This window comes from Procambarus clarkii, unplaced genomic scaffold, assembly GCF_040958095.1.
Source record: "Procambarus clarkii isolate CNS0578487 unplaced genomic scaffold, FALCON_Pclarkii_2.0 HiC_scaffold_455, whole genome shotgun sequence".
Lineage (NCBI taxonomy): Eukaryota > Metazoa > Arthropoda > Malacostraca > Decapoda > Cambaridae > Procambarus > Procambarus clarkii.
Window position 1 is genome coordinate 68520 of NW_027189488.1, and position 26481 is coordinate 95000.

General features: G+C 43.2%; 1 long non-coding RNA gene across 1 annotated transcript in view; it reads right to left on the minus strand.

The window, feature by feature from the left end:
- Positions 1-381: 381 nt before the first annotated feature.
- LOC138361549 (uncharacterized) overlaps positions 382-26481 on the minus strand; it is a 52197-nt gene continuing 26097 nt past the window's right edge. The window contains exon 2 of the long non-coding RNA XR_011227026.1: positions 382-718. This is a non-coding gene — a long non-coding RNA (uncharacterized lncRNA). The remainder of the gene's footprint in view (positions 719-26481) is intronic.

A 26481-nucleotide genomic window follows, 5' to 3' on the forward strand; every position in this document is an offset into this window, starting at 1 on the left:
TCTGAGCTGTGGCTGAGATCACAGTCGACATATGCGTTAACAACACTCCTCTTGTACCTGTCTGGGCACTTCGTCGACTTGCTTCCATAACAAAACAAGAGGAGTGTTGTTAACGCATATGTCGCCCGTGCTCTCTCTCTCTATATATATATATGCAAAATCTAAATATAAAAAATCTATATAAAAAAAATGGAAATCACACATAATGCAATAGAGGGAATGTTTAGGTCCCGTTGAATACAGTTTCTGTGTGGTTTTCTCCTACCACCCTCTTCCTTTTGTGTTTTGTTGTCTTTTATTAGATATTTAAAGGTTACAATATGTACATTAGTTAATACAATTAGCGCTTAAAGGTCATGGATCTCTTGTGAAACACATGGGTATTAATAGTTGTTTTATTATGTAAAATAAATATAAAAGGCCCAAGGGCCATGTAGGAACAAGAATGCAAGGCCGGCAGAAGCTGCCATAAGTCTGGGAAGACAGAAGATTCTTTTGCTTTGAAGAAATTAGAAGACCCTGCTTCTCCATCCTCCTGTTTCCAAGATGGCGGCCACACCCTGCTTGCCCTGGACAATCACCATATGGAGAAGGACTGTGTGTTTACTGTGAAGGGAAGGTCAACAAATGCAGTGCCAGCATGAGTCAGTCTTGAAAGGTAAACGGTGATGGCACCCTCCCAGTAACACAAAAGCCAAGCAGGCCCAGTGAGGAAGACCTGTTGAAGGGAAAGAAGGAGAACTTGTAGTCATACATTTTTATTATATAAGATTCCTAAATATTAGATTGATATAAATTTGTGAGAGTATTCTGAGCATTTTGAATCATCTTGAGTCTTCTCCTCCCTCAGCAAATAAACTGTCAAAAGATTAAACAACCCCTGGCTCACAAGTAGCATACCCATCAATGCTTACCAATATAATACAAAGAGCCAAAGCTTCCTTTTATGAGAATAGATTTAAAGAAGCAAAACGAAATATGAACATTACATGGAAAGTCATCTCTAACATCCTAGGGTCTAAACAACACTCACATACCAAGCAGATAAAACTCTCCAAAGATGGTTACACACTTGCAACAGACTTAGATATTGCAACTAATTTCAATAGCTTCTTTTCATCAATTGGTGCAAACCTTGCCAGAAAAATTCCAGAGACCCAGACACAATATACTACATATCTCACAGGTAGCTAACTCTCTATTCCTTTTACCAGTCAGCCCGACAGACATTATATCCATAATTCAATTACTTAAAACCAAAACTTGGAACATTAATAAAATACCATCTATGATATATAAGAGTGCTGCCCCTGTTCTTGCAACACCCATTCCTCTGCTATTCAACAAATCTCTAGTGTCCTACTTTTCCTGATATCCTTAAAAAAGCAAGATTGGTGCCAGTTAATAAAGGAGGCGAGACAACTGACAATTACAGAATAATATCACATCTACCTATACTTTCAAAAATTGTTTTTTTTTTTAAACAGCTCTATTCCTACTTCGTAAAATCTATATACTAAGTCCCTGCCAGTTTGGCTTTTGTTTCCAAATGAGTATCAATGATGCCATCATTAGACTGTTTGATATAATCTACACTGCCCTTGACAAAAATGAGTTCTCAATTGGCCTCTTCATTGACTTGAGAAAAGCCTTTGATACTATAAACCATAATTACCTCTTATTTAAACTTCACCACTATGGTATTCAAGGCCTTGCTTTGGACTATATTCGTTCCTATCTAAGTGACAGGAACTAATATGTACTCATCAATAGCATAACTCCAACTTTTGGACAAAAGTCCAACTTTTGCCTTATTCAAAAATAAAACCAAAAAGTACCTATTTCATCTTCATAGTTTTCTACCTAGTACTTTATGTTCACACTGTATCTAGTGCTACCTAATCCCCCAACATTTGTACCTAAGCCATATTACTTTACCACTGTAATCTTAGATATCATCTGATATCATGGTTGTTGTATTGAGTGCATATTCTACTGCATTATTCCTTGAGATTTTTCCTTGAAACGATCCTCATATTATGCTTCAGTGAACCAACTATAACCCTGAAATGTTATCCTCATGTACCTAGTAATCCTTGTTTCATTATTGTGTATTGTTATTATTGCGTATTGTTATTATTGTGTATTGTTATTAATAAAAATATTAAAAAATTATCCATTAATAAAAAACATGACCTTGAGAAGAAGTATAGGTTAGGAACCGTCTCCAAAGAATTCTCTAAGAATTACTCGTTATTGCTATCTAAAATAATTAGTCGAGCCAAAACTAAATACTACGAAGATAAATTTACCCAAATAAAGAGCAACATTAAAAAAACTAGGAGCACAATTTCACAAATATTGGGATCAAAGAAGATTTTAAATAACAAACCAACAGTCATGTCCAATAACGATGGTCAGCTTTCAGCCTCTGATTCTGCTATTGAGTTCAATAGGTTCTTCTCTTCCATTGGGTCATCCCTTGCAAATGATATTCCATCTTCCAGTACTGATGTTAAGGACTATCTTACAGGTAACTATCCACAGCCTCTGTACCTAAAGCCTACAAATTCCACTGACGTTAATGAGATAATCCTTTCCCTTAAAACCAAGTCTAGTGCCCTTGAGGAGATACCAACTTTAATTTACAAAAAACCAGCGTTGAATGTAATGAAACGCCATTTTCTGGGTGAGTCCCGGAGGCTCCCCGGAGCTATCCCAGGCTGATATGCTAATGTCAGACTTTGGCATCAGTCATGTGTATGGAGTTCTTAGGCCTACCGGGGACCACGGCCAGAACCGGGCCCCCTCAGAGAGGCAAGGGGAGCAATGGCCTATAGAAGCCCCCGTGTAGTTGGAAGCATTCTATGTCTGCCATCGACCGGAACAGGCACCCAGAAAGGTAAGCGCCCCAAAACAAACCCCTATTCTGGTTAAAATTGCTACCTAATACCGAACTAGTGGATAGAACTCCCCAACCGAAAACAAGCAAATTAGTGTGACGTCACACACTGCCGCGCCGCTGTCTGCGCAGCTCCCCCCTCCCCGGGAGGGGGAAGGGGGAGCCCCAGACCCCCCGCGCCGGCTACCCACACCTCAGTTCTTGAGGCTGGATGTCAAAAACGCGAAAAACCGCCGACCGGAGGGAGGGAGGGATGCCGGGGAGCCTCCGGGACTCACCCAGAAAATGGCGTTTCATTACATTCAACGCTGGTTTTCTGGGGGGAGCCCCGTCGGCTCCCCGGAGCTAACTACCCACAGACAGAAAAAGAGGGACTTACCCGGGAGGCGGTCGTCGCTCACCCCTCAACTCGAAGCCGAGACAACTGGCTGCAACCGCCGACCCAAAGCAACACAGGCCCGACGAGGGCCAGGGACATTCACAAGGTAACGAGCAGCCAGGACCCTGTTCGACCGCCAAAATCCCCGCGCCCGAATATCAGACCAAGACATATTCCCAAAGACGGCAGCAAGAGCCGCGAACTTACGAACGTCATGGGCACGGGGATAGACCGCAGGCTGGCTAGACCTAATAACCCTGCGGACGACCTGAGAGACCCGAACCCGCGAACAGGGAAGAAGGGAAACCGGATCAACCCACAGCGCGTCCCCGGACACAGAAGCTGTGGCGCGCAAATAACGGCGAAGCGCCGCAACCGGACACAAAACATGATGCACCCCCGGCCTGACCAACCAAGCATCAACCACCCATGGACCCCTCCGGAACGCAGCAGTCTCATTCTTCGCCAGAAAAGAAGGAGACGGCTGCAAACGAACAAAACTATCACCACGACCAAAAGAGCAGAAACCCCTGCGCCGGAGGAGAGCATGAAGCTCCCCTACCCGACCCCCAGAGGCCAAAGCCAACAAGAAAAGTGCCTTGGAAAAACAATCCTGGACCGAAGGGGCCACAACGAAACGAGGAGATGAAAGGAAAGCGAGCACTCTGTCCAAAGACCAGGACGGCTCAGGCGACGCATGAGCAGGCCGGAGGTGAAACAATGCACGAGACAGCTTGCGAAACGGCGCAGACGTAACATCGATACCGAAAGCAAGCTGAAGCGGCTCCGCCAGCGCCGCACGATACGAAGCGACAGTGTTAGGCATAAGATGACGGTCCTGAAACAACCACGAGAGGAAGGACAAGACCACCCGAACAGACAAGGAGCTAACACGACGAAGACGCAAAAAGAAACGGAAGGACCGCCAGGAAACTTCATACTGCCGCCGAGAAGAAGCCCTCAGGTGGGACACCAACAAGGAGGCCACCTGATCACCATAGAGATGATGATAGACTCGAGTCAAAAAAACCATACGCGAAGACTCGAGGAGAAGATCGAACCAGCTACGTGACGTACCGGCCCGATCTGCTGAAAGAGGCGGAGCCGCGGGAAAACCCTCGGGTTCGGACACCGAGCAACCAGCGCCTGAAACCAAGGCTGGGCCGGCCACCAAGGGGCCAGAAGGACAACTCTCCCCTGGTAAGTCTCTAAGCGAGTCAGGACCTGGAGCAACAGCCGAACTGGGGGAAAGAGGTACAGGAACCCCCACCTCGACCAGTCGAGCCGAAAGGCATCGACCCCGATGGCCTCGCAATCGGGGAAGGGCGCCGCATAAACGGGAAGACGCCGCGACCACGTCGACGCGAAGAGGTCCACCTCGGGGCGCCCGAACGTCTGGCAAAGCCAACGGAAGGACTCGTCGTCGACCGTCCACTCCGTGGAGAGGGGAACGAAGCGAGACAGGGCGTCGGCCAAGACGTTGGACACGCCCCGTACGTGAACTGCCAGGAGAGCCAAACCCCGAGAACTCAGCAGACGAGTCACCCGAAGCGACCAACCCCAAAGAGACAAGGACCGCATCGAACCCCCGCGGTTCAGGCAATGAACCACCGGAGAGCAGTCCGAATGGAGCCGAATCATCGATCCGCGGGCCACCCGAATCCTCCCCAGAGCAAACCACACCGCCGCGAACTCCCGCACCGTACTGTGAGCTCGACGGAAGGACGGATCCCAACGCCCCTAGCCGGCCTGGTGAGCACTGGTCACAAAACCCCAGCCGAGAGACGACGCATCCGTGTACACATCGAGCGAGGGCTCGGGTAGGCGCCAAGGCACTGAACCCCGAAAAACCCGAAGAGGAAGCCGGTGACGCAGCAACCGACGCAAGTCCCCCGGGGGTCGAACTCTGCGATCGCGAGAGAGGCGGAAGGGGGAACCCCGAAGGAACCAGAACAGCCGTCGAAGCCAAACCCGACCCGGCGGGTAGACCACCATCGCGAAGTTCAGGCTCCCGCACAGCCCCTCGAGCAACCGCCGGGTGACCCGAGGGCCCTCCAGAAACAGACGAAGGCGGGACCGCAGCCGCAGGAGAGACTCCGGAGGGAGAGACAAGGAGGCGGTCCGAGAGTCCCACACGAGACCCAGCCAAGTCCGAACCTGAGAGGGAACCAGATGGGACTTCCTCCAGTTCACCAAGAACCCGAACCCGGCGAGCTGGGAAAGAACCAAATCCCTGGCTAGCAAGCAAGCGGACTGGCTGGGAGCCCAAACCAGCCAGTCGTCGAGGTAGGCCAACACCCGAACACCTAGGAGACGCAAACGAGCCACCACAACCCGTGTAAGGCGTGTGAACACGCGAGGTGCCAGGTTCAACCCGAACGGGAGACAACGAAAGCGGTAACTCAGACGCCCCACTACAAAACCGAGCCAGTCCCTGAACCGCGGATGAATCGGGACATGCCAATAAGCGTCCCGGAGGTCCAGGGACACCATCCAAGCACCCGGCTCCAAGAGGAGCCGAACCTGAGACAGCGTAGTCATCCGAAAGGAGGGGCAATGAACCCAGGGGTTCAGACGGGACAAGTCCAGAATGAACCGCAGGTCCGCGCAGTCCCGTTTCGGAACCGGAAACAGACGGGAAACCCATCTGAGGGACGACGTCGTTTCGACGACGCCCAAGCGTACCCACTCCAAGACGACTCGACAGAGCGCAGGGGAAGAAGCCTGCCCCGCCAGCCCCGACCCCCCAAAGGGGGGAGGGGCCACCCAACGCCACCGCAGGCCGCGAGACACGACCCGAAAGGCCCACGAATCGTGGGACCAGGCGCGGGCGAACAGCGCAAGCCGCCCCCCCATCGCCCCGTCAAAGGGGCAAACCGCGAAAGGGCCGGCGACCCTTACGAGACCCAGAACCCCGCACAGCGCGAACACCGCGCCGACCAGACGAGGGAGGGTCCGCAGGAGGAGCCAACCCCAAACCTGACACCAGAGGCCTACCACGACGAGAGGAACCCCGAGCCCTGGCACGACCTTTCCGGGAAGACCCACCCCGGGACCCCCGGAAAACCAACAAGTCCGACATCGGACGACAAGCCGCCGACGCAGCCTGAATAAACTGCGCCACGGCCGACTCCCCAAACAGGAGAGGACAAAAAGGTGAAGAACGCCTAAGAGCCAGAGCCCAAGCAGATTCCACGGAGGAACCCAGCACCGCCTGCCGACACGCGAGACGGGAAGCATAGAACAGGGAAACCGCATCCCGCAAAATCGGCGTGAACAGCTTCAACAAGGCAGCCGACGAACGCGCAGCCGAGGACAAGGTGCCGGACCCCGGGACGGACCCAAGCGTCCCCACATCCTCCACGAGCCAATCCGAAGACAGCTCCAGGAGGGAAAAGAACCGCAAGGCTGAACACAAAAGGCCCCGAGCGCGCAAGTCCTCCGCCACGAGCGCCGCCGAAAGGGAGGGAACCTGCACATGGAGCTGAATAACGCCCACATCGCGGGGAAGGGCAGGGGCAAACAAGCACTCATTCAGGTACTCAAGTTCACCCCCCAGGAAAACCTGAAGCACCGTGGAAGCTTCCCGCCACTCCAGCGTGCGGGAACGACAGAAGGAATGCCAGGAATCCAGACCAAACAAGGGGCAGTCTGCTAGCCAGGATGACTCCGGAACCTCGTAACGGAGCCAGAAAGGGAACGAAGTCCCAAACCTGAACGTGGACGGATCCATTTCCGAGGCATAATCCGGGTCACGCAGGAGGTAAGCTGCAAAGGCCGCTCGCACCACACCAGGTTGGATGCGATAAGCCGAAAACCTCCGGAAGGACGGAACCGACGTACCCGGGGGAACACGGAACCGTACCCGGGGAGGGGCCGACACCAAATCCAACTCGTACGCAGAGGGGGGGAAAGAAAACCCCACTCCTTGTAACAATAAGCCCCGCTCAGTGGGAAGAAAAACCCAGGCGGGGTCCAGCGGGGCCCAAGGCCCCCAAGTCAGCCCCTCCCCAGCCTCGAGGTCCGTCACCACAGGACCCGAGGCCGAGTCCTCTCCCCAAGCCCCGACCCCACAAGACAAGGACGGAGCAGCCGGAAAAGCTGGAGGAAGGGGGGCCCACTGGTCAGACCCTGAAGCTTCGGCCGGGAGACAAGACTCGAATGCCTCTGCCGCCCCCCCGGAAGGGGCAACCCCTGAAGCTGCCCGAGTCTCGAGATCAAGTAACCCCTGCTCCGACCCCGAAACCCTCAGACGCTTCGGGGCCGGAAGCAGGGGCGGGGGACCAGAACGAACAGAAGGGGAAGGACGAGGAGGTGCGGACTGAACCAGGATCGAAGCGACCCCCACCCCCAAGTCCGGGTCTCGAAAAGCAAAGCGGGGCAGCCCCGGGGCATCCGGGGAAGCAACCAACCGAGCGCGTTGCAACAGACGAAACCTAGACTGCAACGCACGTGCCGCCTGTACCCGAATAGAATCATCAGAGGATTGGGTAAATTGAGTCACAAGCAAGCAGCAACACTCACAGGACTCAGGGTCGAAAGTATCACCGACCCAACAGGCAGCGTGGCAGAGGCAAAAACAATGAGGGTCACCCTGAGACAAGGGGACCGAGCAACCCTCAAACTCGCACACAGCGAGTGGGGACCCCGGGGTCACATCCATCGGACCCACGCGCCCCCTAGGGGATTCCCAGGGTCCTGAGCGTTTACTTTAAGAGGACTCGCGCTCAGGTAGTCCCAGGCAGGGTGCTGCAAACCGGCGCCCAAAACTACCAAGCAAACTTCTAAAGCTGAACCCCAGGGACGTGTACACTCACGGGGACCTAGCAGGGGGCGCCACCGAGGAGAACAGGGAAGGGCAAAAACAAACTGAATAAAATGACAGAACCCCCCACCAGGCAAAAACAAAGAAAAACAAAACCCCGCAAGAGGACAGCGAACCCCAAGGAACAGAGCCGGCCGCGATGTCGGGAATTACAAGCTGAGCAGCACCCTGCGCCCCTACCAGTGCAAACTGCCTCTTACCTGCCGGTAACAAGGGAGAACAGAACACCCAAGAGCCCAACAGGCGGCCGAAAAACCGAAAGGTAAAACGGACCAGCAGAGGCAGACCCCGAGGAGCCTGTGGAAGGTGGCCCCAAGCCCCAAGGGCAGTACTTACAGGGCACCTAGGGAAGGCAGCCCTAGACGCATGCAGCCCGAGTACTGAAGATAACTCCTGGCTCTCGCACCCACAAAACTAACACCACACTCAAAGCACAGTGCAGTAGCGACACCGGAGCCAGAGCACACGACCATCGCCTATAGCATCAGCCTCAAGAACTGAGGTGTGGGTAGCCGGCGCGGGGGGTCTGGGGCTCCCCCTTCCCCCTCCCGGGGAGGGGGGAGCTGCGCAGACAGCGGCGCGGCAGTGTGTGACGTCACACTAATTTGCTTGTTTTCGGTTGGGGAGTTCTATCCACTAGTTCGGTATTAGGTAGCAATTTTAACCAGAATAGGGGTTTGTTTTGGGGCGCTTACCTTTCTGGGTGCCTGTTCCGGTCGATGGCAGACATAGAATGCTTCCAACTACACGGGGGCTTCTATAGGCCATTGCTCCCCTTGCCTCTCTGAGGGGGCCCGGTTCTGGCCGTGGTCCCCGGTAGGCCTAAGAACTCCATACACATGACTGATGCCAAAGTCTGACATTAGCATATCAGCCTGGGATAGCTCCGGGGAGCCGACGGGGCTCCCCCCAGAAAAGCCTCCAGATTTTTAGCCTCTGGTATTGCATTGCTCTTCAACAAGTCACTTGAACTCCAAATCTTTCCAGATATTCTAAAAAAAGCGAGAGTAACCCCTGTCCACAAATGTGGTGATCTCACAGATGTTAACAACTACAGACCTATATCAATCCTGCCTAACTTGTCAAAAATATTTGAAAAACTAATCTACAAGCAGATTTACTCTTATCTAGCCAAACACAATATACTTAGCTCTTGTCAATATGGCTTCAGACCCAAAAAAGCACTAACGATGCACTTATTAGTATGATTAACTTGATTCATGCAGCTCTTGATAAAAATGAGTTCCCTGTTGGGCTATTTGTGGACCTGCGTAAGGCTTTTAACACTGTCAACCACCAACACCTTCTTCTTAAATTACATCATTATGGAGTCAGAGGACGCTCCCTGCAATACCTCAAATCTTACCTTACTGACAGGCTCCAGTATGTTTCTGTGAATAATTCAATTTCTCCCACCCCTACCCATCAACATCGGTGTTCCTCAGGGCAGCATACTTGGACCTCTCCTGTTTCTCATCTACATTAATGACCTTCCAAATCCCTCCCAACACCTCAAACCAATTCTATTTGCTGATGACACAACCTTCATTTACTCCAGTCCTGACCCCCTTACTGTAAATGCCACAGTAAATATTGAGCTAAATAAAGTCCATCTTTGACTAACTGCCAACAAACTCACCCTTAACATTGAAAAAAAATTCTATATTCTGTTTGGCAATAAATCCTCTAATCAAATAAATCTCAGAATAAACAATACCCAAATTTGTAACAAAATAGATGGCAAATTCCTAGGCGTTCTCATTGACCACAAGCTGAATTTCCAGGGACACATTCTAAATATATAAAAAAAAGTTTCAAAAACTGTTGCCATTCTTTCTAAGATCAGATATTAAGTTCCCCGCCCTGCCCTGGTGACGCTCTATTACTCCCTCATCTATCCATATCTCAACTATGGTATTTGTGCTTGGGGTTCTACTACCCAAAATCATTTACGTCCTCTAATTACTCAACACAAAGCTGCTATTACGATAATATCCAACTCTGGCCCCAGACATCACTCGGTACCCCTACTCAAATCTCTGAATATGTTAGATATTAAGTCACTGCACATTCTCTCATATGTATTATACATATATAAAACGCTGAACTGTAATGCCAATCCTGACCTCAAAAGCTTCATTGAAGGTTGCAACAGAACCCATGAGCACCACACCAGAAACAAATACAGTTTTGATATTCCAAGAGTACGACTTAATCAAACTAGAAATGCTCTACAAATCAAGGGACTCAGAATGTGGAATGACCTTCCCAATCATGTTAAAGACTGTATCTCTCTCAACCAGATTAAGATAAAAGCGAAGCACTACCTAATAAATTCCCTGTAACTACCTTACCCCTATATTGTCAACCCATGTCTGTTTTTTTAAACAACGCTGTTTGTCGACCTAATTGTATTTGTGCTGCTTTTTCAATCATGTTACCCCCCTTTTTTATCTTTATTTTAATTTGTTCTCAACACATTCTATACTTTAAACTCAACTTGTATTAAGTTATAGTCTTTAATGTTTTTCCTGCCCGAAACGCTTTGCGTAATAGTGGCTTTAGGCATTGTATGTACTAGCCCTATCTATAAATCTAGAAATTTTTGTAAAATCTGTTGTGTGTATGTACCTTACCTGAATAAACATTTATTTATTAATTATTTATTATTGTGTATTGTTATTATTCTAATCTGCTTTTGTGTCAAATTTCTTCAATGTACCTGTAAACATTTTTTTGTTAATTTTAATGTAATTCTTCTACTTAAAATTATCTGTACAGGTAAAATAAATCTGTAAAGTACCTGTAAACATTTTTTTATCAATTTTACTGTTAATTTATGTAAAAAATTTCTGTTAGTTTAAGGACTTGCCCGAAACGCTATGCTTACTAGTGGCTTTACAAGAATGTAAATTCAATTTAATTTCTGTATTCTCTGTTAACCCCCAATGTACCTTCTTGTATATAAATAAATATAAATAGCCTCCCCCTACTCTACCATTGACAGTAGGGGGTGCCACAGGGCAGCATCTTGGGACCTCTCCTATTTCTTATACATTATATATATATATATATATATATATATATATATATATATATATATATATATATATATATATATATATATATATGTCGTACCTAGTAGCCAGAACGTACTTCTCTGCCTACTATGCAAGGCCCGATTTGCCTAATAAGCCAAGTTTTCATGAATTAATTGTTTTTCAACTACCTAACCTACCTAACCTAACCTAACCTAACCTTTTCGGCTACCTAACCTAACCTAATCTATAAAGATAGGTTAGGTAAGGTTAGGTAGGGTTGGTTAGGTTCGGTCATATATCTACGTTAATTTTAACTCCAATAAAAAAATATTGACCATACATAATGAAATGGGTAGCTTTATCATTTCATAAGAAAAAAAATTGAGAAAATATTTTAATTCAGGAAAACATGGCTTATTAGGCAAATCGGGCCGTGCATAGTAGGTCGAGAAGTGCGTTCTGGCTACTAGGTACGACATTATATATATATATATATATATATATATATATATATATATATATATATATATATATATATATATATATATATATATATATATATATATGTCGTACCTAATAGCCAGAACGCACTTCTCAGCCTACTATTCAAGGCCCGATTTGCCTAATAAGCCAAGTTTTCATGAATTAATGTTTTTTCGTCTACCTAACCTAACCTAACCTAGCTTTTTTTGGCTACCTAACCTAGCCTTACCTATAAATATAGGTTAGGTTAGGTTAGGTAGGGTTGGTTAGGTTCGGTCATATATCTACGTTAATTTTAACTCCAATAAAAAAAAAATTGACCTCATACATAGAGAAAAGGGTAGCTTTATCATTTCGTAAGAAAAAAATTAGACAAAATATATTAATTCAGGAAAACTTGGCTTATTAGGCAAATTGGGCCTTGCATAGTAGGCTGAGAAGTGAGTTCTGGCTATTAGGTACGACATATATATATATATATATATATATATATATATATATATATATATATATATATATATATATATATATATATATGTCGTACCTAGTAGCCAGAACTCACTTCTCAGCCTACTATGCGAGGCCCGATTTGCCTAATAAGCCAAGTGTTACTGAATTAATATATTTTCTCTAATTTTTTTCTTATGAAATGATAAAGCTACCTATTTCATTAAGTATGAGGTCAATTTTTTTTTATTGGAGTTAAAATTAACGTAGATATATGACCGAACCTAACCAACCCTACCTAACCTAACCTAACCTATCTTTATAGGTTAGGTTAGGTTAGGTAGCCAAAAACGTTAGGTTAGGTTAGGTTAGGTAGGTTAGGTTGTCGAAAAAACATTAATTCATGAAAACTAGGCTTATTAGGCAAATCGGGCCATGCATAGTAGGCTGAGAAGTGAGTTCTGGCAAATAGCCAGTGCGTTCTGGCTATTTGGTACGACATATATATATATATATATATATATGTCGTACCAAATAGCCAGAACGCACTTCTCAGTCTACTATGCAAGGCCCGATTTGCCTATTAAGCCAAGTTTTCCTGAATTGATGTATTTTTTCTAATTTTTTTCTTATGAAATGATAAAGCTACCCATTTCATTATGTATGAGGTCAATTTTTTTTTATTGGAGTTAAAACTAACGTAGATATATGACCGAACCTAACCAACCCTACCTAACCTATCCTAACCTATCTCTATCGGTTAGGTTACGTTAGGTAGCAGAAAAAGTTAGGTTAGGTTAGGTTAGGTAGGTTAGGTAGTCGAAAAAACATTAATTCATGAAAACTTGGCTTATTAGGCAAATTGGGCAATGCATAGTAGGCAGAGAAGTGCGTTCTGGCTACTAGGTACGACATATATATATAGATATATATATATATATATATATATATATATTTATATATATATATATATATATATATATATATATATATATATATATATATATATATATATATATATCAATATATATATATGTCGTACCTAGTAGCCAGAACGCACTTCTCTGCCTACTATGCAAGGCCCGATTTGCCTATTAAGCCAAGTTTTCATGAATTAATTGTTTTTCGACTACCTAACCTACCTAACCTAACCTAACTTTTTCGGCTACCTAACCTAACCTAACCTATAAAGATAGGTTAGGTTAGGTTAGGTAGGGTTGGTTAGGTTCGGTCATATATCTACGTTAATTTTAACTCCAATAAAAAAAATTTGACCTCATACATAACGAAATGGGTAGCTTTATCACTTCATAAGAAAAAAATTAGAGAAAATATATTAATTCAGGAAAACTTGGCTTATTAGGCAAATTTGGCCTTGCATAGTAGGCTGAGAAGTGCGTTCTGGCTACTAGGTACGACATATATATATATATATATATATATATATATATATATATATATATATATATATATATATATATATATATATATATTATATATATATATATTTATATTAGTATATTTTGGTAGCAGTCTTTCCTGTAGACATATTTTATTAAATATGACCGAAAAAGTAAGATTAATAATTCTAACACGAACTTTCTCGATATTTCGTACGTTTCTTTTCACTGTTGTGGTAATTCAAAAATCAATTCTCCAAAATTCATTTTTATTTCTAGTCTGACGCGACACTTGGGCGCGTTTCGTAAAACTTATTACATTTTCAAAGACTTTAGTTTACACATACACAACTGAATAGAACTTACACATCTTCGATTTGTTTATATCTACATTTGAGTGAGGTGGATGGGATGAGGTGGTATTAATAGGGTATTAAATTCCTAAACACAAGACAGAACACGAAATAATGGGTATTGAATGGAAGTGATTGTAGAAAGCCTATTGGTCCATATTTCTTGATGCTTCTATATTGGAGCGGAGTCTTGAGGTGGGTAGAATATAGTTGTGCATTAATTGGCTGTTGATTGCTGGTGTTGACTTCTTGATGTGTAGTGCCTCGCAGACGTCAAGCCGCCTGCTATCGCTGTATCTATCGATGATTTCTGTGTTGTTTACTAGGATTTCTCTGGCAATGGTTTGGTTGTGGGAAGAGATTATATGTTCCTTAATGGAGCCCTGTTGCTTATGCATCGTTAAACGCCTAGAAAGAGATGTTGTTGTCTTGCCTATATACTGGTTTTTTTGGAGCTTACAGTCCCCAAGAGGGCATTTGAAGGCATAGACGACGTTGGTCTCTTTTAAAGCGTTCTGCTTTGTGTCTGGAGAGTTTCTCATGAGTAGGCTGGCCGTATTTCTGGTTTTATAGTAAATCGTCAGTTGTATCCTCTGATTTTTGTCTGTAGCGATAACGTTCCTATTAACAATATCTTTCAGGACCCTTTCCTCCGTTTTATGAGCTGTGGAAGAGAAGTTCCTGTAAAATAGTCTAATAGGGGGTATAGGTGTTGTGTTAGTTGTCTCTTCAGAGGTTGCATGGCGTTTCACTTTCCTACTTATGATGTCTTCGACGAAACCATTGGAGAAGCCAATGTGTAAACTAAAGTCTTTGAAAATGTAAGTGTCGCGTCACACTAGAAATAAAAATAAATTTTGGAGAATTGATTTTTGAATTACCACCAACAGTGAAAAGAAACGTACGAAAGATCGAGAAAATTCGTGTTAGAATTATTAATCTTACTTTTTCGGTCATATATATATATATATATATATATATATATATATATATATATATATATATATATATATATTGGTGTATACTGGCAGCAGGTTTTCTTTCAAACATGTTTCATTGAATATGACCGCATATTCTGTATTTATTATTTTCTGGTTTAGGGCTTCTATCCCTCTAACTATTTTCTTAGCATCAGGGCTTAATTGGAATAGGAGTTCTCCAAAACTCATTTTCGTACTTTTAAGGTGAAGAAAAGAAGTGATTTACTATAGAGTGTATTACACTTATTTGTATAATTTGCACGACGTTTCGAACCTCCATGGTTCATTCTCAAGTGAACAATCTTACAATACTAGTTGATTTTATACCCGCATTAGGTCAGGTGATAATACAATGAAGGTGAAAAACATGGGGGGATACATAAGGGATAAACATAGGGGCTGCAGAAGGCTAATTGGCCCATACGAGGCATCTCCTATCTAAACACAAAGATTAATCCAGTGTAATTGGCCTGTTATGTTGGACATTGTCTTCTGTGTTGGCATCGATATGTTCTTGTCTTGTTCTTACTCTCATGGTGGGTAGAGTAAATAGTTCCGTGATTTGGGTGTTCATGGTAGGTCGCTCTATTCTTATGTGAATTGCCTCAAGAATTTGTAATCTTCTTGAATCTTGGGTTTTATCTATTATGCAAGTATTCTTGTTCAACATTTCTCTTGTTAGAGTAATGTCATGGGCTTGTCTCATGTGATTCCTAGGGGCACCAGATTGAAGATGGCATGTCAAACGCCTCGTCAGCTTGGTCGACGTCATACCTATGTACTTACATTGAAGGTTACATCCTTCGTGGGGGCAAGTGTACATGTATACAACGCTTGACTGCTGTAGAGGGTTCTCCGTCGGCTTCGGGCTGTTTTTGATAAGGAGTTCGGAAGTCTTCTTGGTTTTGTAGAATATTATCAGGTTTATGTTTTGGTTAGGAGTAGTGCTTTTTACTCCTTTACGGATTATTTCTTTCATTATTCTTTCCTCTTTTATATGTTCACTGTGCATGGTTGATTTGTAATATAATTTTATTGGGGGTGTTGTGGTTTCTGTTCTAGGTTCTGAATTATACCAACGGTCCAAGTGTCTTCTTATAGCAGCGTTTATTTCCGCGTTGCTATATCCGTTGTTCACCAATACCTGAGTTACTCTTTCAAACTCTCTACTCACGTTGCTCCATTCAGAGCAGTGGGTAAGCGCTCGACGAATACAAGCATTGAGAACACTGGCTTTGTATCTTTGGGGGCACTCACTTCTACCGTTCAGGCATAATCCTATGTTGGTGGGCTTGGTATATACGTTGGTGCTTAAAGAGGTTCCTGTTTTTGTTATTAGTACATCCAAGAATGGCAGACTGTTATTTTCACTATTTTCATGTGTAAATCGGAGTACTGACTCTCTCTCTAGGTGTCTTTTTAGGTCAATTAGTTCATCTGAGTCTTTTACTATTACGAATATGTCATCTACATAACGGCAGTATACAGTTGGTTTTTGTCTGCTACTGAAGACCCTATCTTCGATGGTTCCCATATAAAAATTAGCAAATAAAACTCCTAAGGGGGAGCCCATTGCTACTCCGTCTATATGTAAATACATGTCTCCTTGTGGACTGATGAAAGGGGCTTCCTTTGTACATGCTTCGAGAAGACTTTTCAAGTGTGGCTCAGGTATGTCTAATTTGGGGGTGCTCTCGTCTCTGTATACTCTGTCCAGTATCATTCCTATGGTTGTGTCGACTGGGACGTTGGTAAAAAGGGATTCAACGTCCAGGGAAGCGATGATTCCATCGGGCTGGGTAGATTTGATCAATTCTAGGAAATCTGCTGATGATTGTAGACTAAACTTACTTGGAGTGTATGGAGTTAGGAGTTCATTGAGTTTTTTGCCAGGTGATAAGTTGGGGTTGGTATTTGGCTGATTATAGGGCGTAGTGGGTTACCTGGTTTATGCGTCTTAACATTGCCGTAGGCATATCCTAAGCCATAGTCGCCTTGAAGTTTATTGAAATGCACACTACCTTTCTTTGCGTTGATTGCTGTAATTGTTTTGTTTACTTTCCGCTTAAGGTCTTCTACGGGGTTCCTCGTGATTCGTTGAAATTTGGAGTCGTCACTTAGGATGTCGCTAATTTTGTTCATGTATTCATTGGTAGGAATCAATACATATGCTCCTGTTTTGTCGGCTTTTCTTATTGTTACGTCTTTCAGATTTTTTAGTTGTTTCGCTGCTTCTTTGAGTCGTGGGGTTAAGATTGTAGATGAATATGTTCCTCGTTTTTTCCCTGCTTCTGCAAGTAGTTCAGCTTGAAGTGTGTCCGTGGTGATGACTTTTTTGTTGTCTTCTAGCTTATGGATATCGTCCAGAAGCATTTCGATTTCCAGGCGTTTTTGATGCATCTTTGGTTTAGATAAGAATTGACAATTTAGACCAAGATTTAAGAGGTCTCGTTGGTCCTGGGTAAGATCATAAGAAGTCAGGTTAAAGTAGCCATCTTTAGGACGAGGGATTTTTAGCTGTCCACCGTTTAGGGATGTTAACTTAAGGAGTGTCTTTGTTTCTACAAGAGTTTTATGTTGTTGTTTCAGGTTAAATAGTTCACTGTTGATGGTTTGCTTGAGTTGGATAGGGATGTCGTACTGGGTCCATTTGTTTAACAGATGCTCCGCCTGCTCTATAAAGGTTTGGAGGGCTTCCTTCTTCTTGTTTAGTTGATGCCGAATGAGCTCTTGCCTATACTTATAGGTAAACTCTGTATTGCGGACTGCTGGGTCATGTGGGTTTATATTGGTGTATACTGGCAGCAGGTTTTCTTTCAAACATGTTTCATTGAATATATATATATATATATATATATATATATATATATATATATATATATATATGTGTCATATATATATATATATATATATATATATATATATATATATATATATATATATATATATATTTATATATATATATATATATATATATATATATATATATATATATATATATATATATATATATATATTATATATATATATATATATATATATATATATATATATATATATATATATATATGACAATGTCAGACCACGGAGGAAAAATGAAACAGGAAATTTCCTTAAGTACTTTCGTATATTAAATACATCTTCAGAAGGACCTTCTGAAGATGTATTTAATATACGAAAGTACTTAAGGAAATTTCCTGTTTCATTTTTCCTCCGTGGTCTGACATTGTCACATTCTTAATCACGTGTTTATTTTCGTGATATACACACATATATATATATATATATTTATAGTAGCCAGAACGCACTTCTCAGCCTACTATGCAAGGCCCGATTTGCCTAATAAGCCAAGTTTTCATGAATTAATATATTTTCTCTAATTTTTTTCTTATGAAATGATAAAGCTACCCATTTCATTATGTATGAGGTCAATTTTTTTTTATTTTAGTAAAAATTAACGTAGATATATGACTGAACCTAACCAACCCTGCCTAACCTAACCTATCTCTATAGGTTAGGTTAGGTTAGGTAGCCGAAAAAGTCAGATTAGGTTAGGTTAGGTAGGTTAGGTAGTCGAAAAACAATTAATTCATGAAAACGTGGCTTATTAGGCAAATCGGGCCTTGCATAGTTGGCTGAGAAGTGCGTTCTGGCTACTAGGTACGACATATATATATATATATATATATATATATATATATATATATATATATATATATATATATATATATATAGATAGATAGATACAGCGATAGCAGGCGGCTTGACGTTTGCGAGGCACTACACATCAAGAAGTCAACACCAGCAATCAACAGCCAATTATTGCACAACTATATTCTACCCACCTCAAGACTCCGCTCCAATATAGAAGCATCAAGAAATATGGACCAATAGGCTTTCTACAAACACTTCTATTCAATATCCATTGTTTCGTGTTCTGTCTTGTGTTGATGAAATTAATACCCTATTAATACCCGTGTTCTGTCTTGTGTTGATGAAATTAATACCCTATTAATACCACATTTTGTTCTGTCTTGTGTTAATGCCACATCACCCCTTCCACCTCACTCAAATGTAGATATAAAATCGGAGATACGTAAGTTCTATTCAGTTGTGTATTTGTGAACTAAAGTCTTTGAAAATGTAATAAGTTTTACGAAACGCGCCCGTGTCGCGTCAGACTAGAAATAAAAATGAATTTTGGAGAATTGATTTTTGATTTACCTCCAACAGTGAAGCGTAATGTACGAAAGATTGAGAAAATTCGTGTTAGAATTATTAATCTTACTTTTTCGGTCATATTTAATAATATATGTCTACAGGAAAGACTGCTACCAAAATATACTAATATATATATATATATATATATATATATATATATATATATATATATATATATATATATATATATATATATATATATATATATATATGTCGTACCAAGTAGCCAGCCAGAACACAGTCCTCGGCCTACTATGCAAGGCCCGATTTGTTAAATAAGCCAAGTTTTCCAGAATTTACATATTTTTCGATTTTTTTGTAATGAAATGATAAAGCTATCCATTTCATTATGTATGAGTTAAGTTTTTAATATGATTTAAAACTAAAGTAGGTACGTGACCGAACCTAACCAACCCTACCTAACCTAAACTAACATAACTAAGTCAATAATTTATGTTCTTAATATACAGACAATCTTCAGAATAGACAGTACGTTTTAATACTAAATGTAATAAGTACAATCCTGACTATCGGCATAGTACATAAATGCACTTAATCGCCAGCATTCCACCAAAATATTGTGAATATTATTGTTTACCTAAAAAGCTGTATAGAAAACCACGACCTAAACTTACCTTAGTTATGTAGGAGGACAAAAATGTAAATAGCATTTATTGCTTATTAATTACAATTAATACCTAACCTATATCTATATGGATATTACAGTTTTATAGAACTAATAAAACAAAACTAAAGTCTTTCAATAAATTATAAAGTATCTCAGGATATTTGCATTTTTTTTTATAAAATCTCTATTGTTTAAAACAACGGAAAAAGAAATTCTTTATATTTAAAACTTGTGTGCATAGAATTGAACACAAAAACTTCAACCTAAAAATTTTGAGTGTATTAACAAGAAATAAGGGGAATATATGGGAAGGTAAATGTAACAGCATAATTAAGTGTAATGATATACTATTTAGACAGTCAGGAATGTACTTATTACATTTAGTTTTAAAGGGTACTGTCTATTCGAAAAAAGGGTTGCACTCACAAGATGAGTATGGGGTGTCCAATAAACTACAACTTGCATGATGAGTATAATATTCATGCTATATATTACAGTAAATAAAATATAACATTTTATCTGTGGCGTACCAAAGGTAAAATGGTAAATTTTAAGGGTTAACTGGAGAAGATCATCACAACAAATGGGGGGACCATCGACAAGCCGCCAGCTTCTTGTCCTCGTCGATGCCACTAATGTAAGTGACCCTCAGGTATATAAATACTTTAATGACAAAAATTTGAAAATATATAGTATGGTTCCGAATGTCTCATGATATAGAACATATTAAGGTTTAAAATCAAATTAATTAGGAGCTCTACTTGTGGCTGACATTCCCCAGCTTGGCGCCTTCTTTTGGTAATTACTTGCTTGTGGCTGACATACAGTATATAATCAGACTATTTCTGCCATAATTCAGCTACACATCAGTCATGCATCATAGTTAGCATATGCATATCTTTACTGCTGTTTTGTGTATTAACGCAAGTAAGTAATTATCAAAGAAGGCACCAAACCGGAAAGGCTATGTAGCACCATCAAATGTGTGGAATAATCAGAGGGCGCTAAATATCACTAAGGATGCCAATACGAGAACAAACGCTTAAGGCGAACGATATCAAAAGTATCCGATTCTTGGTGAATCCTATCGAGGGACAAGTGACCGCGAGGGACGGTCGGAAAGCAAGACACGCTCGTCCTGGAAGTGAAGACATTCAACAAGGATATGCACAACTGTAAGAGGGATAATGCAGTTAGGACAATAAGGAGCAGGGCGGCGCTCCATTAAGTGTCCATGAGACACTTAAGCTCGTCTGGCCAATACGCAACCTCGCCAGAACCGTTTCCCACTCGGTTACGGTGGTAGGAGGAAGGCCACGGGGACACACTACTCTTAAGAGTATGCAGTTTGTTACCAGTATCAGAAGACCAACAACTCTGCCATTGGGCAAGGATGGAGGAATGAATAACTGGGTAAAAGTCAGAATAAAGAATCCCTTTATGGGAGATAGGATAGGTGCGGAGAGCTTCCTGAGCGGCAGCATCCACACGCTCATTGAAAGAGACACCAATATGGCTGGGAACCCAGCAAAACTCAATTGTCTTAAATCTACTGGAGATAAGAAACAGTCAATGTTGAACCTCGACGACCACCAGATTGACTGGATTAAAGGACTCCAGAGCCATAAAGGCACTGCGAGAGTCAACTACAACCACAAAGGAGGATTGACAGCGAGAAAGCAGGAGACGAAGAGCATAGAGAATAGCATAAAGTTCTGCAGTGAAGATGCTAGTCTCCGGAAGCAGGCGACACATATAGGTGTGGTCAGGAAAAACAACAGAGTTGCCTATACCATGCACAGATTTAGACCAAATGGTGAAGATGGAAACGGAGTGGGAGTGTGAAGATAAGTGTTCAAGGAAAAGGCGTTTCAGAACTGTAGAAGAGGTAAAAGCGTTAGTGATGTGAGTCAGAGATTTACAATATTTAGGAAGGGGGACCCTCCACAGAGGCATGCACGGAACAACACGAGGAGAAATGTTAGTAATACTAACTGAAAGAGAATGTTGCAGGAGACAACCAGACAGAAAGAGGGAGATGGTGAAGGGGAACAGGAACTATAGGACTGGGGAAAAGTCAAAGCACGACACAGGCAAGAGTGAGGGTGTTGTAAGGACCACGCAAGGTAGCGAAGATAGTAGCGGTCTCGGCGGTCCTGGAGAGACAGGAAGCGAGTGTCAACATACAAGCTGAGGGCAGGAGTTGAACGAAAGGCACCAGAGCTGAGGTGCAACCCAGTATGGTGCCAAGGATCAAGACGGCGAAGAGTAGAAGGAGAAGCAGAAGAGTAAACAATGCAACCATAATCGAGATTGAACAGTATGAGAGAGGAATGTAAAGAGAGGAGTGTACTCCTATCCGGTCCCCAAGAAGTATGGGACAAAACCTTAAGTAGGTTAAGGGCCTTAGAGCATTCAACACGGAGGTAAGAGATATGGGGTGACCAAGACAAACGAGTGTCAAAGATTAACCCCAAAAGCTTAGGAAAATCTTTGTACACAAGGGGATGACCATAAAGCGACAAAGAGGGACGGAGAACGACATGCTTCCGAGTAAAAGTCACAGCAAAAGTCTTAGTTGCAGAGAACTTGAAGTCATGATTGGAGCCCAAGACAACACAGCATCAATCGCAAGTTGAAGCCGCCGTTGAAGGATAGGTGAATCATCACTTCGACAGCAGAGGGCAAGATCGTTGATATAGAGAGCGGAGAAGACGCCAGAAGGGAGGGAAGAAGACCATTGAGGGCAACCAGAAAAAGATTAGTACTCAGAACACTACCTTGGGGTACACCTTCGTATTGTCGAAAAGAGGCAGAGAGAGTGGCACCAAGCCTCACTCTAAAGGAACGATGAGAGAGGAAGCTTCGGAGGAAGAGAGGGAGATTACCACGAAGGCCAAAATAACGAAGTTGGGACAGAATATGGTATCTCCAGGTGGTGTCGTAGCCTTTTCCAGGTCAAAAAGGAAAGCTACAATGAAGGTCTTCACAGCAAAAGCAGTGCGAATATGAACGTCCAAGTTCACCAGAACATAAGTCGTGCTGCGGCACTTGTGAAAACCAAATTCAGAAGGGAAGAGGAGGTGAAAGCATTCCAAGTACTACATCAGACACACATTGTCCACTCATTCAGAGTTTGTTAACACAACTCGGTGAGGGAAATAGGGCGGAAGTCCTTAGGGAATGTCCCGAGAGACCCCGGTTTCCGAATAGGGCAGTACAACGGCATTGAGCCAGTCCTCAGAGACTGACGACGACTCCCAGACCTGATTATACAGACTCAGTAAATACTGAGACGTGCAAAGAGGGGGATGCCGAAGCATCTCATAATGAATTTCATCTTAACCCCCTGCCGTAGAACCGCAGAGGGCCAGGGCAGACTGCAGTTCAAAGAGAGAGAGAGAGAAGGCATCTTTATAGGGAAGGTGGAGATGAGTGCAGAAATCTAAGGGATGAGATTCAAGAGCGGGCTTAAGAAGAAGGAAGGATTGAGGAAGATGAGAACCAGAGCTAACAGTAGAAAAGTGGGAACCCAGTTCGGTTACGACCTTCACTGGGTCCGCCACAAGAGTACCTGGAGGTGAAGGACCGTGAGACATCTGGAACGAACTTACTTCTTGCGGACTTTCTTCCAGATTTGCGGTAGAGGAGTTTCGGATGTAATGGTGGAAACATAAGATTGCCAACTCTCACGTTTAGCTGTACGGATGGTCCTATGGGCCACTGCTCTTGCCTTCCGAAACAAAATAAAAGAATCAGCCGTCTGCCGACGTTGGTATTTATTCCAGGCTGCACGCTTACAGCGGACATAGTCCGCATTCCACCAGAGAACGCACTTCTACGTGCCCCGGAAGGTAGAGCGAGGAATAAAGAGGAAGGCAGTGTCGAAGACAGTATCATGAAAAAGGAGGAGGGCGTGAGGGAAAGGCAGAGCGGAGAGGTCGGAGAGAGTAGCATGGAGGGTGAATAGATTCCAGTCAGCCCTGGCAAACTACCACCTAGGGAAGGAAAAGGGAGGGTGAAAAGAGAAAAAGATAACAAGGATGGGGAAATGGTCACTGTTATGGAGGTCATTAAAAACCCGTCACGTGAAATCTAAGTAAAGAGATGACAAACAAAGAAAAAGATCAAGACAGGAAAGGGTGCGAGTGCGAGAGTTCACTTGAGTGGTTTCACCAGGATTCAGAAGAGACGGAAGAAGAGAGGACAAATGGTTCCAGAAGGCGGCCTCGGGTGTTTGTCAGAACATCACCCCAGAGGGTATTGTTGGAAATTTCCAACACTGATACATCTCTATTGTATCACAATACACTACTGTTGTATATTAATTACAGTATCAATTAACTTTACTTACTGTAGTACTAATATAAACTAATATTTCTATCTGCGCGTCATTTGCTGACATTCTCACCACATCGAGAGGCAGGATTGCATCAGATATTGTCTAGTATGACATATTTATTACCAATATGTTAGAGAATTGAGTAAGGTTCTCTACTTTTATCAGTATTCTGTATAATAATTAATTATGTGAAGATTGGCATGGCTGGCGAGTCGCACAGCAAGACGTGAGGATTGGCGTGGCTGACGAGTCGCACAGCGAGACGTGAGGATTGGCGTGGCTGACGAGTCGCACAGCGAGACGTGAGGATTGGCGTGGCTGACGAGTCGCACAGCGAGACGTGAGGATTGGCGTGGCTGACGAGTCGCACAGCGAGACGTGAGAATTGGCGTGGCTGACGAGTCGCACAGCAAGACGTGAGGATTGGCGTGGCTGACGAGTCGCACAGCGAGACGTGAGGAGTGGCGTGGCTGACGAGTCGCACAGCGAGACGTGAGGAGTGGCGTGGCTGACGAGTCGCACAGCGAGACGTGAGGATTGGCGTGGCTGACGAGTCGCACAGCGAGACGTGAGGATTGGCGTGGCTGACGAGTCGCACAGCGAGACGTGAGGATTGGCGTGGCTGACAAGTCGCACAGCATTAGTCGCGTGGTAGCTCAACAGACGGCCACCATTCAATACCATCACGTGGTCTACAGTGCTCAACAGTTTAATAATGCGTCTACAATTATAGTCATGACCTGTTATTACGCGTACACAGCAGTGGACGCCAGGGACTGACAGATGCGATACCGGCAGACCTTAGTGTTCTCGCACGCTCACGTTAAGTATACTTTTCTGGTTTGATACATCATTCAAGATCGTGTATTTGTGGGTAGTCTGTCGTTATATTACAAGAAGACCTATACTACAATGTTAGTTTATTTTCCCTTTTTATTTCAATGAATATTTAAATAATTCATAGCCTAATCAAATGCTACTCAAATTTCCATGATTGCAGCGTGCAGGCGAGGATGTAACAAGTTGTCTCTCTTCACCTATGATGTTCACTGCTGGTTTCTTCATTATTGGAATCTTGTGATCACGTGGGCGAGTAACGAAACGGACTTAGTGAAGTCGTCTTACAGCTAAGACATATGTTTTTGTAGAAATTTGAATAAGATTAGTAGTAGTTTCTCTATATAAATTCATATAGGATAGTTAAGAGGAATAATCTAACGCAAGAATTTATCACTCGGTGTTTAATGAACCTACATTTATTATTTCTTAAGATTTAATAATCTTTCATTATTAATTATTTAATATGTCATATCTTGAATCTACATTCTAGTTCAGTTTTTGCCATGTTACTGACCTTTTAATGAACTAGTGACGAACCACACTGGTTCCTAGATATATATGAACGTCTAGAAATAACCCCCCAATGTTGATATTTGAGGCTTTAACTTTAATCAATTAATAATACAGTCTATTCATTGTCTTTAAGTGATTGTTAAATCAATTACCATACATAGGCACTGGTTCTATAGTGTTAAATTCATACTCACCTTTATTTGTTTTCCCTCTTTTCTCAAAAGTGGGTGGTCCTTCGATTTATGTTAATTATCATTATTAAATAATTCAATATGTGAGTAAAGCCCCAGATACCCAACAGGTATGTCAACAGTTGAAATCACTCAACAGGAGCACAGGCTCCGGCAAGGAGTCCAGTAGGTCCTTAAGATCAGGAGGAGAAAGTGGGACATTTGGGGGGGGGGGGGGGGAAGATAAATGGAACAAACCGTATACCATTTACTCTGACAAAGACATGGGCAGCAGAACATTGGATAGGGATGGAAAATGTAGGGGGACGAAGGGAATATTAGTACGAATCGAGAGAGCAGTAGAGTTATGAGCCCCAGAAAAAGTTGGGGAAGGGGGGGAGAGAAAAAGGAATAACCACGGAAGTGACCAGGACGAGCACCAAGCATTGGCTCCTGGAGACATACAAAAAGGGGTGAAAACTGTGTAATCATGAGTTGGAGTTCATGGAAGTTGGCATAAAATCCACGAATAATCCATTGAAGCATTGAAGAATAGACATCGGCAAAAAGAGAAAGGACAGCAACAGAGAATAATGAAGAAACAAAGGTAAAGAAGAACACAATATATTAAATAAGCTCAGGATCAGGATCAGAGTCAGCAAAGTCAGGGTTAAGGGGGCATTTATAAACTGAGTAAGGATGGAGTGAAGGGAGTGGGAGGACAGACCAGAGGCGGACGGGTAGATTCCGGAGGAGGAGAAGACAACTGAGAGGGGTGGTCTGGGACAGCAGGAGGAGGGGGTGGGGCAGAAACAGGGAAGGGAATCAGGGGCTAAAGTAACCTCCATGGCTGGGACAGGGGGCATGACCACCGAAATGGGAGGGGATGGAGTGAGAGAGTCAGGGGTAGGGGGGGGGGGGGAAGGAAGAGAGTGTTGCCTTCTTACCCGCCGGGGA